The sequence below is a fragment of the Equus przewalskii genome, chromosome 4 (assembly GCF_037783145.1).
Source record: "Equus przewalskii isolate Varuska chromosome 4, EquPr2, whole genome shotgun sequence".
NCBI lineage: Eukaryota > Metazoa > Chordata > Mammalia > Perissodactyla > Equidae > Equus > Equus przewalskii.
Genome location: NC_091834.1, coordinates 54228925 through 54244315, shown reverse-complemented (window position 1 = coordinate 54244315; position 15391 = coordinate 54228925). Strand labels below are relative to the sequence as shown.

The window sequence follows — 15391 nt, the reverse complement described above, 5'->3', positions numbered from 1 at the left end:
TAACTGCATTATTAAAATGGTAATTGCTGAAAATCTTGCTGGATTGGTTATGAATGTGGATGAAACTGATCTTGCACAGAGCTTTATACACTGGGTCTTAGCCACAGCTTGGAAGTTAAAAGCTGCCTTTTCTACTCCTCTGAAATGTAGCTTAGAAAAGCATTTTTAGACTAAATACAGTACTGGTGTACTTTTACACTGGTGGTGTAAAACTACATGTGAAATGGAATCTTGATGCTGTGTTAAGATATTTAGCATGACTTTGGTGGATTATTTTTTTACTTAAAAAATGTTTTTTATTGGGGCCAGCCTCATAGTGTAGTGGTTAAGTTCGTGCATTTTGCTTTGGCAGTGTGGGGTTTTCAGGTTCAGATCCCATGCATGGACCTACACACCACTCATCAAGCCATGCTGTGGTGGCATCCCACATACAAAATAGAGGGAGATTGGCACGGATGTTAGCTCAGAGACAATCTTCCTCAAGCAAGAAAAAAAAAGGAAGATTGGCAACAGATGTTAGCTCAGGGCCAATCTTCCTCACCAAAAAAAGAAATTTTTTAAATTGAAGTATAATTGATGTACATTATGTTAGTTTCAGGTGTACAACATAATGATTCAATATTTGTATGTATTGTGAAATGATCACTGCAGTAAGTCTAGTTAACATCTGTTACCATACTTACAGAATTTTTTCCTTATGATGTGAACTTTTAAGATTTACTTTCTTAGCAACTTTTAAATATGCAATACAATATTATTAACTATAGTTGCCACGCTGTATGGTACATCCCCATAACTTATTTATTTTATAACTGGAAGTTTGTATGTTTTGACTCACTTTATCCATTTCTCCCATCCCTAAACCCCTGCCTCTGGCAACCACCAATCTGTTCTCTGTGTTTATGAGCTTAATTTTTTTTTAATTCCATATATAAGTGACATCATATGGTATTTGTCTCTCTCTATCTGACTTATTTCACTTAGCATAATGCCCTCAAGATTCATCTACGTTGTCACAAGTGGCGAGATTTCATTCTTTTTTATGGCTGAATAATATCCATTGTGTGTGTGTGTATCACATTGTCTTTATCCATTTATCCATTGGTGGATGCTTAGGTTGTTTCCATATCCTGGCTACTGTAAATAATGCTACAATGAACATGGAGGTGCATATATCTTTTTGAGTTCATGTTTTTGTTTTCTTTGGATAAATACTCAGAAATGGAATTGCTGCATCATATGGTAGTTCTATTTTTAATTTTTTGAGGAATCTCCATACTGTTTTCCATAATGCCTCCACCAATTTACATTCCCACAAGCAGTGCACGAGGGTTCCCTTTTCTCCACGTTCTTGCCAACACTAATTTCTTGTCTTTTTGATAATAGCCTTTCTAACAAGTGTGACTTGATATCTCATTGTGGTTTTGATTTGCATTTCTCTGATAATTAGTGATGTTGAGCATCTTTTCATGTACCTGTTCCTCATTTTTGTGTCTTCTTTGGAAGTTTGTTTGCTGTTGAGTTATATAGTTCTTTATATGTTTTGGGTATTAACCCCTTATCAGATATATGACTTGGAAATATTTTCTTCCATTCAGTAAAGTTGCCTTTTCATTTTGTTGATGGTTTCCTTTGCTGCGCAGAAGCTTTTTAGTTTGATGTATTCCCACTTGTTGGTTTTTACCTTTGGTGTCAGATCCAAAAAATCATCTCCAAGACCAATGTCAAGGAGCTTACTGCCTATGTTCTCTTCTAGGAATTTTATAGTTTTAGAGCTTATGTTCAAGTCTTTACTCCATTTTGAGTGAATTTTTGTGTATGGTTTAAGATAGTGGTCAAGTTTCATTCTTTTGCATGTACCTGTCCAGTTTTCCCAACATCTTTTATTGAAGAGACTGTCCTTTCCCCATTGTATATTCTTGACTCCTTGGTTGTAAATTAATTGACTGTATGTATGTGGGTTTATTTCTGAGCTCTCTGTTCTGTTCCAGTGACCTATATGTCTGTTTTTGTGCCTGTACCATAGTGTTTTGATTACTGTAGTTTTGTAACATAGTTTAAAATCAGGGAGCATGATTCCTCCAGCTTTGTTCTTCTTTCTCGAGATTCCTTTGGCTATTCGGGGTCTTTTGTGGTTCTGTACAAATTATAGGATTGTTTGTTCTATTTCTGTGAAAAATACCATTGGAATTTTGATAGGGATTGCATTGCATTGAATCTGTAGATTGTGCAGTTTAAAATATTGACCAAAGCGTAGTGCCTATTGTGTGCAAAATCATAACTGCCATCTATTTAAAAAGCACTCACTATGGACCAGACCATGTTAACATTGTGTTTGTGCATACACATACGTACACATTCTGTTGGACTTCAAAACAGCCCTATGAAAAAGGTAGCATAATCTCTATTTTATAGATATGGAAGCTTGCAGAGGTTAAATACCTTCCCAAGGTTGCTCACCTAGCAAGGAACAAAGCCAAGATCTAAACTCAGGATTTTCTACTTCCTAATCATGTTCTCCTGACTACAATGCCTCATTTTTTTCTTAATATAATATAGTTGTTGGGATAGTTTCAGAAGCGGGAAAGACATGTAAGATGTGGTTCCTACAGTCATACCAGGAAGACAAGTACATTTAGAGAGTTAATATAAACAGTCATGTGCTGCATAACAACGTTTCAGTCAACAACGGGCTGTATATACCACAGTGGTCCCGTAAATTACTACCATATAGCCTGGTTGTGTAGTAAGCTATTCCATCTGGGTTTATATAAGTACACTCTTTGATGTTCGCATAACAGCAAAATCGCCCAACACCACATTTTTCATAATGTATTCCCTTTGTTAAGCGACACATAACTTTAAAGTGATTGGCAATGGAGCACCAATAATAGTGGTGTATAGATAGCAAATTCAGGAACAGTAGCAGAAAGCTTCATTGAAGAGACTAGATTTGATCCACTATTGATGGCAGTTAGGATTAGAACAGGTCATGATTAGGAGGATGTGTACCCCAGCTGTGGGGTTTATTGTGTGCAGGCTGAGGAGTAAGAAAGTACAGTGGGAAAATAGTGAGTAGACCCACCTGGCTAGAGAAGATCCTTGTTAGGAAAAGTGAATGACTTTTTGAACAACAAATTAACATGATGAAGTAGATGTTTAAGAAAGAAGATGAGTCGTAGGAGGGGAGACTGGTTGAGAGGCAGATGGAAACCTAGTTTATGGTGGTTTTTGTAGGAACCAAAAGAAAAACAAGTTAAAAAATGAGCACAAAGATTTTGTAAAAATCAGTAGAACCGGGTAAAGGTATAGGAGGAGTCAGATGACTAAAGTTCTGAACTTACATGAGTGGAAAAGTGATGATATTCTTAGGAAGCTGAGTAAATATGTGGAAGGAGGGATGATATATTTTTGGACATATTGAGTGTGAGGAGATAGGAACATAAAAATAATCGGGAAACACCTGGAGATGTGAATCTGGAGCTCAGAGAGGTCAGGGCTAAAGTTATGGGAACGAGTCACAGGATGTCTATTGAAGAGCAGAATGGAAGATAGAGTCTTGGGGAGCACCCACAGTAAGAGGACAGTAGGGAGAGGAGAGGACAGTGAGAGGAAGTGGAAATAGCTGAATGATTTATACCATGAAAGTCAAATTCAAGAGAGCCTCCAAAAAGTAGGGATGGACAGCAAAGTGTTTGCTATATATTGGTTGAGATAGTCTTACTGGAAAAATCTCCAAGCTAAAAGACTGAATAAATGGAGGTAAGGTGCTGGAGTCCTGGTATTTAGGAATGAGAATAAAGGGCAGAGGAGAAAATTTCATCTTTCAGTTGATGGCTCATTGGCCTGGAATAGTGAAATATCATTGAACTGAGATTGAGGACCTTGATTCTTAAATCTTCCAACAGTGTGCCCTGGCCAAGTTGAGTGGTTGGACTAGATATATCTAAGTTCTAAAATACCTTTATTCATTGTATAAGCATTTATTAAGGGACTGTTGTGTTTTACCTCTTCACAATGTAGTTATTCCTGTTGGCAATGGTATAGAAACTTTGTTATGTAGGTGTAAACATCATGCAGGAAGGAAGATATTTACAAACATCAGTCTAGTAATTCTCATCTACCATGACCCCTAAATGCATTAAAGGAAAGCAAAAGTGACATCTGTAATGCAGAGTTGCTAATGTGCTCTTCAAGGTTGTGCATGTTTTGGGGACACTGGAATGGAGGCAGTGGTCTCCAGCAATACAATTTACAGTGCTGTCCTGTATATTCACCTTTTTTTATTCAAACTTGGGAGCTTTGTATATGACTGTCTTAAGAAAATTCCTTATTTCTTTAATCCCAATAATTTATTTCTTAGTCTCAGTTTAGGTTCATCAAGGGAAAGATCCTGTCATTAAAAAAAAAAACAACCTGAAATTCTACCCTGGAAGAAAACACAAGTGAGTTTTCATATTAAAGGAACATGAGAAGACAGTATATATGTAGAAACAGAAATGTCTTTATAATTTAGTTAGATTTACAGTTGTTAAATTTACACAAACATGAATGATTGAAATGTTCCGGCCGTGCTTCTGGTGATTTTCAGGAAAGAACCACCTTCCCAGATGCCTGGCATGCAAAAACCTAAACAACAAAACTGTAAGAAGTTTTCAGCGTAGGGGGAAAGGACATGGCTATAAAGACTCCTTTTTAGAGAAAGTCTACAGAAGCACTCTGGGCATCATTGTCTGAAAATAGTTTCCCTGTTCTGTATATGGTTTCTACCTTAGCACCTTAGCTTCCTTTCTATTATCTTCTGACACTACAAATTTTGCTAACTTGAAAACCTCTTTCTCATTTATTAGGAGTCTCTGTTGGTCTGATCAAGCTGGTAAGCTAAGAAGCACCCTTGAATGACACAGCTTATCAGTTCCCATCCTTGAAGTTCTGAGCATTATTCTGTTTTATTTTTAAACATGAATTCTTCCAGTGTTCATGACAAAAAGAGTATTCACAATTGATGACACAGCTTTCATCTGTTTGTATCACAATCCAGGGTAAACTAAATATAGGGAAGAGTTTACAGTGAATTAAATACTGTTCTCAAATCCATAGTTCTTAGGATGTAGATTAGGAAATAAGCTAAACCTTGAGGCATCGCAGAGCACTGAGAGTACTTGGGAATCGTCCAAAAACAGGAAATGGAAACTTGGACATCCTTAAATAGGAGATAAAAAAGGATTCTAGACTTCCATCTCTTGTTTAAAATCAATATCCAAAACAAAACTTATTAATCTCTTTCTCTTTAGGCTAAATTTTCACAATGGAAATTATAAAGATAAGAGAATACAAACATCTTATTTGTGCTTGAGTGAAATTTGTTATTTTTGTTCACACAGTCTAATTGTCAACTGAGGTGATGTGAGTTAGGCTACGTTGTGAGTTTTATATAGTAGATGCCTATTTGGTGGGATAGTTACGTTAGTAGCACTTATAAGAGGACAGGGGGCACTTGGATGGTGAAAGAGAACAGTGTTGAGTGTCCACAATAAAACACGAACCTGGTGGTGATAGTGGTGGATAGTTTGTGGCCACATCTTGAGAGATGAATTAAAATTACAAATCGAGTGTTCAGAATTTAGGAAGAGAGAACAATGGGAATGAGAGCAAAAGCTAATACTCTGGGACCATTGAACTAGACACTCTTACACCTTGTGTTCCTTCTCCGAGCTGATTTAGTTTATAATTTTCATCAGTTTAGATTTCTCTGTCTTTCTGCAGTATTCCTTTGCTCATTTTCTTTCATTCGTCCAACTTTAATGTAGAACCTCTGCTTTTGATGGTATTTTCTTTTTTTTTTTTCATTAATGTTATGATAGATTACAACCTTGTGAGATTTCAGTTGTACATTTTTGTTAGTCATGTTGTGGGTACACCACTTCCCCCTTTGTGCCCTCCCCCCACCCCCCCTTTTCCCTGGTAACCACCGATCAGATCTCCTTGTCAATATATTAACTTCCACCTATGAGTGGAGTCATATAGAGTTCATCTTTCTCTGACTGGCTTATTTCGCTTAACATAGTACCCTCGAGGTCCATCCACGTTGCTGCGAATGGGCCAATTTTGTCTTTTTTTATGGCTGAGTAGTATTCCATTGTGTATATATACCATATCTTCTTTATCCAATCATCAGTTTCTGGGCATGTAGGTTGGTTCCACGTCTTGGCTATTGTAAATAATGCTGCGATGAACATAGGGGTGCAAGGGACTCTTGGGATTTCTGATTTCAGGTTCTTAGGATAGATACCCAGTAATGGGATGGCTGGGTCATAGGGTATTTCTATTTTTAACTTTTTGAGAAATCTCCATACTGTTTTCCATAGTGGCTGTACCAGTTTGCATTCCCACCAACAGTGTATGAGGCTTCCTTTTTCTCCACAACCTCTCCAACATTTGTCGCTCTTGGTTTTGGATGTTTTTGCCAATCTAACGGGTGTAAGGTGATATCTTAGTGTCGTTTTGATTTGCATTTCCCTGATGATTAGCGACGATGAACATCTTTTCATGTGTCTATTGGCCATATTCATATCTTCTTTTGAGAAATGTCTGTTCATGTCCTCTGCCCATTTTTTGATCGGGTTGTTTGTTTTTTTGTTGTTAAGCCGTGTGAGTTCTTTGTATATTATGGAGATTAACCCTTTGTCAGATAAGTGGCTTGTAAATATTTTTTCCCAATTAGTGAGCTGTTTTTTTGTTTCAATCCTGTTTTCCCTTGCCTTAAAGAAGCTCTTTAGTCTGATGAAGTCCCATTTGTTTATTCTTTCTATTGTTTCCCTCAACTGAGGAGTTATAGTGTCCGAAAAGATTCTTTTGAAACTGATGTCAAAGAGTGTACTGCCTATATTCTCTTCCAGAAGACTTATTGTTTCAGGCCTAATCTTTAGGTCTTTGATCCATTTTGAGTTTATTTTGGTGTGTGGTTGATGGTATTTTCTAAATTCCTTCTCATAGGGTCTTCAAATACATTATCATCACTCCTCTAAGAAATAGCCCTGAGCTTAAAAAATCTTACTTGCCAGTCAAACACAAATTATAAACCAAGGTGTCTGCTAAAAATTCTAGAAGATCTTGAAGCAAATGAAGCCATAAGAAGCAAAAAGCCATACTAGGATATATAACTATCAGTGAAAGTGTTAGAGAAAGAGAAACCTGGTATGGAGTTTCCTTTTGCCCCTCTTTAGGGAAAAAAGATGGTTATAATTGACTGCTGCACATTGTCAACTTCACAAAATGTTTTTCTCTGCTCAGTGTCCAGAAATTGTCATGTGACTCCATCAGCTTTGACATCAACTGTGAACTTGCTCTCTCGTGATTTCTAGCATTCTTTCTAGTAAAAGTCTTGTTCTTACTTTTTCCCTATTTGGGATCCTGTTGTACAGGTAAGATGGGATCTGATTTTACTCTCGTTCACCAAGAACTGCACTTAACTTGAGGCTTTGTCTGATTCTTCTCCCAAGTCATCTTTTCCTTAGATAGAGTTCTCTTGGGAAATATTTGTTACAGAGGCACAAGGAACTGGGTCGTAAGGAACAAAAAATTGCTCTATCACTGAATGCACAACACTATGAAACTCAAGGATACAAACTTTTCAGGATTCTCTGTCTTGTCAGCTATCTCGTTCCTCTAATATTGTCTGTTCTTATAGTTTGCTTTCACTCATTTAAAACTCCTCTCCTTTGCCATGTCTAATCTTTCACCTGAAGCTTCAGTCATTTTCTTTAAGGGTATGTCTTTCACAGGACTCCGTTTTTACCCGTGCTGGGTCTGGGAATCATATAAAGTGGCTACGATTCCTTTAGTTTGTCCTTCTCTTTTTTTTTTTCAATTAAAAAAAATTATTTTATTTATTTATTTATTTTAAAGATTGATACCTGAGCTAACAACTGTTGCCAATCTTCTTTTTTTTTTTTATTCTTCTCCCCGAAGCCCCCCAGTACATAGTTGTAGGTTCTAGCTGTGAGTGGCTCTGGTTGTGCTATGTGGGACACCGCCTCAGCTTGGTCTGATGAGCAGCGCTGTGTCCGTGCCCAGGATCCAAACTGGCGAAACTCTGGGCCACTGAAGCAGAGTGTGCAAACTTAACCACTGGGCCACAGGGCCGGCCCTAGTTTGTCCTTCTTAATGAATCTACAAGTTGGGATTGGTACATTGGAGAAATTCCCTCTTGAACAGTAGTATCTGAAGATAACAATGACAGCTTTTTAAATTGGAAACTTTAAAATTGGTACTGGTTCTGGAAGCAGATATAGCATGGGGTTTGGGTTTTGATGAATCTTGAAAACGTTAGAATTTTAGAGACTTACTTAAAAGACTATATGACAAATTAGCAAGGTCTAGAAATAATGTTAGGTTAGTGAAACTGGGGAGAATCTGTCACATTTAGTATGTGTTGAGTACAATCCAGTGATGATTTTTGCCGTATTTAGAAATATGTTTTTTAAAATGCTAAAATGCTAGTTTCCAGTCACCCTTTTTCCTGGCTGTCTGCCTCCTCCTTCCTGGGGCATGGAGAAACAGAGGGAGTGTAGTTAATCTCCCTTTTCTTTGTCTATCACAGACCTGAGCAGGCTTGTGTGTTCAGAGAATAAAAGTAAGTTATTCCCCTGGAGAATGACTAACCTCTGTCTGGCTGCCACAGGACCATGAACATCTTGTTACCTTATATTTTTTATCTGTAGGGAACATAACATTCCTGCTCGGAGTCCTTAGCCTGGCTCTATCTCTTCCGTGGCTTCAGAGCTACTATGTGATTTGGGGAAGGGCCAGGTAGATTGGGTTTTGAGAGAAACTGTCAAGTGAGACCCTAGAAGACAGATCCTGCTTTCAAGGAGCATTAAAAAAAGCACCAGAGGAATTGTAGCACATTTCTGGCATAGTATTCCTTGTTCTTATTGTTTATAAGGAGCCCTGGGGCTTGTTAGTACATTCCCTCGTTGTTCTTTACAGCTACCCTTATCAGCTAGAGTGTCCAAAGGGCCTTGGGCTATGGATTGTCATCTCTGGGACACTTGGAGAGCTGGTTAAAGCTCTCTCAGATTCCCTCAGGTAGGATCTCACAGGAAGACTTCACAAACCCATGACTGTCAATACCCGAACAGATAGTTGAATAGTATATTTCTATCCTTTGTCAATAAGAAATGGGTATCTGTTCTATGTCTATTGCACATCAGAATGATTTTATTCATTCTGGGAATAGATCCCCAAATACCAAAAGATAAAGATGTACACAAACACAACTTGTAAAATTAATTACTAAGTTATCTCTTAACTTCCAAAGGAACCGTATGCACCTACCCAGATTATGCGGTAATCTAATTTAACTCTAGCCTTGAGAATTTGGTTTTGGTGAGCAGCATAATACATGTTCTTTGGTCTACTGAAGCAGTCCAATATCGGGACATTTATTTAAATGCATCTATTTAGAAAGGCATAAGTGTGTAGGACCCATTCAAGAATAAAACAGGTCTCAATGAATCGAAAGAAATATGTGTGTACACATATGTACATATACATGTACATTATGGTATTTGGATGTCTAATCCCAAGATGAAGAAAGTCATTTCGATATGCAATACTCATAGAAAACATAGACATTTTCAATTGACAAGGAATAGAAATACGCCATTCAGCTATTAGTTTGTATATTGACAGTCATGGGTTTGTGAGGTGTTACTGTGAAATCCTATCTGAGGGAAATTGAAGGAGCTTTAAAAGATGATCCATGAACATTTCATATTGGGCTGCTGCCTTGTGCATTTGTTTAAAATAGAACTTCTTACAGCTGCTAAGATGAAATGTAATTTTTTTGTCCTTAAGTCAATGTTGTAGCTTTATATAGTTTGTCCATATGTGCAGAAGGACCAGGAGACATACAAAAAAGTGAAAATTACTTGAGTTTTTTGGTGGTGATGAAGTAAGGTAGTCTTTACACCAGTTTGTATTATTTTATATTGTTGTAAAAATTAGAATATAATCAAATTTAATGTGAATACTCATATGAATTCTATCTCTAAATTTGAAAGTGTCAAAATGATGGTAATCCTGGTAGTGAGTTGGCATTACTGTGATTATGCTTTGCAGTTTTCTTCTGGTTTATCTGACACTTGGATTGTTTAGCTTGAACTTAATGACTTAAAAAAAAATTCAAGAATAGAAAAAATGCCCATATTGAAACTATTCAGAAATAACTCATTATTAACACTTTAGTGTTTATTACTTTCTAGATTATTTTTCCTGTGTGTATATTTTTTTACAAAAACAAAGACCCTTTGATTTTATGGTCTGTACTTTTCACTTAATATGTCTCAAGGCTAAAAGTACCTCCTACGACATTTATATTGGTTCCATAGTATCCCATTCCACAGATTTACCATTTTCCCCTATTTTTGAACATTGTAGTTATTTTCAATTTTTTGATATTATAAACAACACAGAGATTAATTCAGTGTGTAGAAATTATTGAAGAAACTTGCTTACAGATGTTAATTTATTAGCCATTGTTGATTTAAGAAGACCACGTGAGAAATGGGTAAAAGGCTAAGAATGGCTAACATTTGTTGAGCTTTTACATTGTGCAGGCATTCAGCTAATGCTTTTCGTGCACTATTACGTTTCAGTCTCACATAGCAGAGTGTATTTTCATTTGCATTGGAGAGATGAATTATTTGAGACAGGAAGCATTAATTAAGAGTCCATGTTAATTAAAAATAACAATTTAGGGTTCAAAAATCAATTTACCACATTATCTTCACTTAAAACATTTCATAGTTACCGAATAGGTTTCAACAGATTGGGTTTGGGATTTGATATAAAATTCTCTTCTTATTTGAAGAATTTTATGAAATGAGACCTATGAAGTTATATTAAATAGCATTTTAATTTTTAACCTGTTCGAAGTCATTAAATACTGGCAAATATGGCTGCATGGCTTAGCAGTTTAGAAATTTATTCACACTGGTTCTCAGGGCTTCTGGTTTCATTGTGCAAACTCAGGGGTGTGCTCTGGTAAAGATTTTATAGGAGGTAAATCATGTTCCAGAACTAGACTCTATTAGCAAGTTACTGTGAGGCCCTAAAAAGGTGTTGGGGGATAGTTTTTCAGGAAGGCTCAGAGGATCTGTGTTACTAGTCTCTGGTAGGCAGAATGGTCCCCAAAGACGAATACCCTTCTTGGCACCTGTAAATATCACATTACATAGCAAAAGGTACTTTACACATATATTTAAGGCTACGGATCTGGGTTGTCTTCATGGACCTAGTTGAATCCCATGAGCCCATTAAAGCAAAGAACTTGCTCTGGTGGGAGTCAAAGAGAAATGGCAGAGGAGAAGGTAAGAAAACATTCCAAGTATGAGATGGATTCAGTATAGATAGTACTGCTGGCTCTGAGAAGTAGGAGCCCACGTGCAAGGACCAGAGAGAGGCCTCTTGGAGCTAAGGTTCCAGGTGGCAACCAGCAAGGAAACAGTCTCCTCCATCCTACAGAATGCAAGAATCAGATTCTGCCAACAACCTGCGTGAACTTGGAAGCGTGTTCTCCCCCAGAGCCTCCAGTAAGGAATGTGGCCCTGCTCATATCTTGATTTTGGCCTTGTGAGTCTAAGCAGAGGACCTGGTTGAGCCACTCTGTACCTGGACTTCTGACCTATGGAAATGTGAGATAATAAATGGATATCATTTTTAACTGCCAAGGGGTGGTAATTTCTTGCATTGGGAATACAAAATTAATACACATTCTTTGTTGAGTACATACCCACAGTCCCTTGAATCATAAAACAGCAGTTATCCCTCAAATGTCAAAAAACTGCTAGGCCACAGCTGATTGATACCTGTGAAGTTTCAAGTGAAACTTCCAAAACTAAAGTCTGCCCTTCATACCTTTATAAAAGCTTTGGAATTCTGTGGAAATCTAAAAGTTCATTTTGAAAGTAAACTGAAAATGCAAGCACTTTAAACACTGTTGACAACTTTTCGCTGAAACACATCAGTCCCTTTTATCCTAGTTGCAATGGGAGGTTAGATAGATGGAATATAATGAGCAGACACAATACTGGTTGTCAGGGAGTTTATAATTTAGCTGGGAACAAGGGCCTTAAACATGGAATATTAAAGCAATTAAGGACTGAATTGTCTTCTATTTTGCTGTTAAGCTCAGCTATATTAATTATAGTAATATGATGATAGGCAACAGATAGCACTTACTCTGTGTCAGGCACCATTCCAGATGCTTTATAGGTATTAACTCATTTAATTCTCACAACAATCCTATGAGGTAGAGGGCTGTGACTCTGCCCCACCAACTGGAATGCTAGAACTTCTGTCAAGGTTAGCGTAAAATAAAGAGAGATTTCCTACTCATGTTTTAGGGTTTTGGATCTTGAGTTCTGAATCTTGTTCTCCCAGGAATCCTTCCCATATGAGCAATTTTTATAGATAGACTTTCTAGTTGGGAAGGGTCTTGTATTCATCCCAATACAAGTGTTTCTAATGTGACACCCCTACCCGGTTCTACAGGAATCTACTCCTGCAGATAGGAGGCCCCAACCATAGAAGATCCCTACAGTATCTGGGACCTGACTGGTCTTGCACTTATACTATTGCACCAGTTTAGAAGCTTACCTTCCCAAAGCACAGTGACTGAGAAAAGACATTTTACCATGTAAGCAGTGAGATGTAATATGGAATAAAAGGTATTATAAGACATGTTTGCAAATTATATTGTCTATAAAGACACTTTGTTAAATAAACTGTATCATGTAAATCTACTGAAGAATCAATTAAATGTGGTATGGATTGAAAATACTCTGGGCTTACCAGAAAATGGAAAAAATAACTTGAGACATAAAAATTAAAAATTTAATGATGTTAACATAATTGTTTTATTTCATTATTATGGCAAAAATCAGAATGTCCAATATAGACTTGTTTCCTTAAAATACATTTTATATATATGAAATCTTTATGTGTCAAGAAATTCATGTTGATCAGCAGTTAGGGCTTTGGGGAAATCCCTGACCAGGAGTAGTAAGAGTAGCTTTGAAGACTGAAGGAACAGATATATCTGCTCTTTTGAAAAGATGTCAGTGTTTTGGCTTACTCTTTTCAGATTTCTTTCAACAGGTGTATCTGTAGCTTCTCCTATTCTTTGTGCCATGAAATTGATGATGTTTCCATAACAAGAAATGGCCTCCAACAGATATTTTTCGTCTATTTCTTAAGATTTGCACCACCTCTATCTCTGTTGGATGGATTAGATGGCTATATTATCACCAGCTGTTCAACTGCAGGCTGACAGGTGTCACCAACCCCGGGAGGCTCATGCTTGTTCTCTGTTGATGGTGGATGATTTGGAAAGGAAGCATTCATAAAACAAATCTTTAGAACAGTTCCTTGGTCTGGGTATTTCTGATATTTACCTTCCCGTAGGAAGCATCTTCTACTAAACCTCACATGGACCATTTCCACTGTGGACAGCTCTGATTATTTGAAAGTTCTTAGAGGTAAAACAAGCCTTTTTTGCAACTTCTCTTCATTGGTCTGGATTTTACCCTCAACCTTTCAAATATTTGAAGCTAATGGTCATGTTCCCCCTAAGTCTTCTCTTCTCAGCAGCAACTAAAAACACTTTACTTGTATTCTTGATCACGAACATATGTACCAGGAGCAGTACCAGGAGCCAGGATCAGAATGATGAATAAAGGGGTCAATATTCATGGGGTTTTAATCTACTATTGGAGACCCCCAGCTAACAAGGGGATTTCACTAGCCTGTGACAGAGCTATAATTGAGGTAACTGTAGAGTGTTATTGGAGTATAAACAGGGAAGACTTCACTGCATGGTGGGAGGTGGTTGGCCTTCAAGAGAAGATGGTAACTAAATTGGGACCTGAAGGACAAGTAAGTGACAGCCACACAAAGTGGGGAGGTAGAGAGGCATTCCAGACAGAAAGAAGAGCATTTGGAAAGCCCCAGAGGGAAGAAAGAGCGTGACCCATTCAGAGAATTGCATGTGTTCTGTTTTCCTAAGTCTGGAACATTGATTTTTTCTTTTTTTAGACATGATTTTCTGAGGAGGGATGGAGATAGAGACAATAATGAAAACCAGATCAGAAGAATACTGTATATGCAATATTAGACATTGGACTCTGTCATGGTGTCATGGAGAATTCTTTGAAGAGTTTTTTAGCAAGAGATATAAAATTTATGTTTTAGGCGGATTAGTCTTGCTGTAGGGTAATGAATAGTGTGGTATGAAGAGAGATAAATTACAGACAGCAGTCTGAGTGGGAGAAGATGGTGGGCTGAGCTAAATCTGGGATACCTCATTTCTTGGCTTGAGATCCAGGTATATCGTGGTACCATTCACTGACTGGGTATATGGGACATAGAACAGATTTATGGGGTGGAGGGAGATGGTAAGAAAATGACCTCATGTTTGGAAATGTTGAGTGTGGGCTACTAATGGGGCATTTAGGTCCAGGAGGTGGATAGATATTGGGCTCTAAGGCCCTAGAGATGCAGATATAATTGCAGCCCAGTGAGTAAATGAGATTGCATAGGGAGAATGAGCAGAATAAGAAGGAGGTCGAGAAGGCTGAGGATAGATCACTAAGGATCATCAAAATTTAAAGGTAAAGGAAAAGGAGAGCCTTGGGAGAAGAGAAGTAGCAGCCAGAGAGGAAAGAGAAAACCCTGGAACATGTGATGTCATAGAATCCCAGTGGTTAAGAAGAGAATGGGTAACAGTTAAATCCTGCAGGGAGGACAAGGTAAATGGAGACTTCCACATCCATCGCATTTAGTTACAAGGAGGTGGGTATTTCCTTCTTGTCCTTTTGTGGATACTGGCTACTCCTCATGAACCTAAACAAATGGTACTCCATACCAAGTACAATCCAGATGTTGATCTTTCTGGAGTCCATCATTTTTTTGTGACCTGAATGTCATTCTTCTAGTAATATTCCTAAAAACATTGTTATCCGTTCTAAGTAATGTCATTTCCATTGTTAACTCATACCATGAAAATGATCAGATTTTTTTAATGTGAACCTCTCTCAAAGTAGATGTATGTACATGTATCAGACTTAAATAACAGGCTAAAAAACTTAAGTGTAAGACTTTATTCCAGTTCATTTTGTTACTTTCAGGCCACTTCTACATATATATTTGTCTTTGAACAGTCAGCTATTGTCTAAGTTATAATAAAATTAAAAGGCATATCTATATGTATTCAACAAAAAATCTAGATAAAATATTTCTAAAATATCCCTAATAACTTTGAAGTAGATGAGTAAGTGTAAACATATTTTATCATCTCAGCATGCTTAAAAACACATCTTTGCTGTGG

The 15391-nt window shown here is 37.3% G+C and overlaps 1 protein-coding gene across 9 annotated transcripts in view; it reads left to right on the top strand.

Annotated features, from left to right (window-relative positions):
- Positions 1-15391, top strand: part of RAPGEF5 (Rap guanine nucleotide exchange factor 5) — a 348364-nt gene that overhangs the window by 188598 nt on the left and 144375 nt on the right. The gene's annotated exons all lie outside the window — the stretch shown is intronic.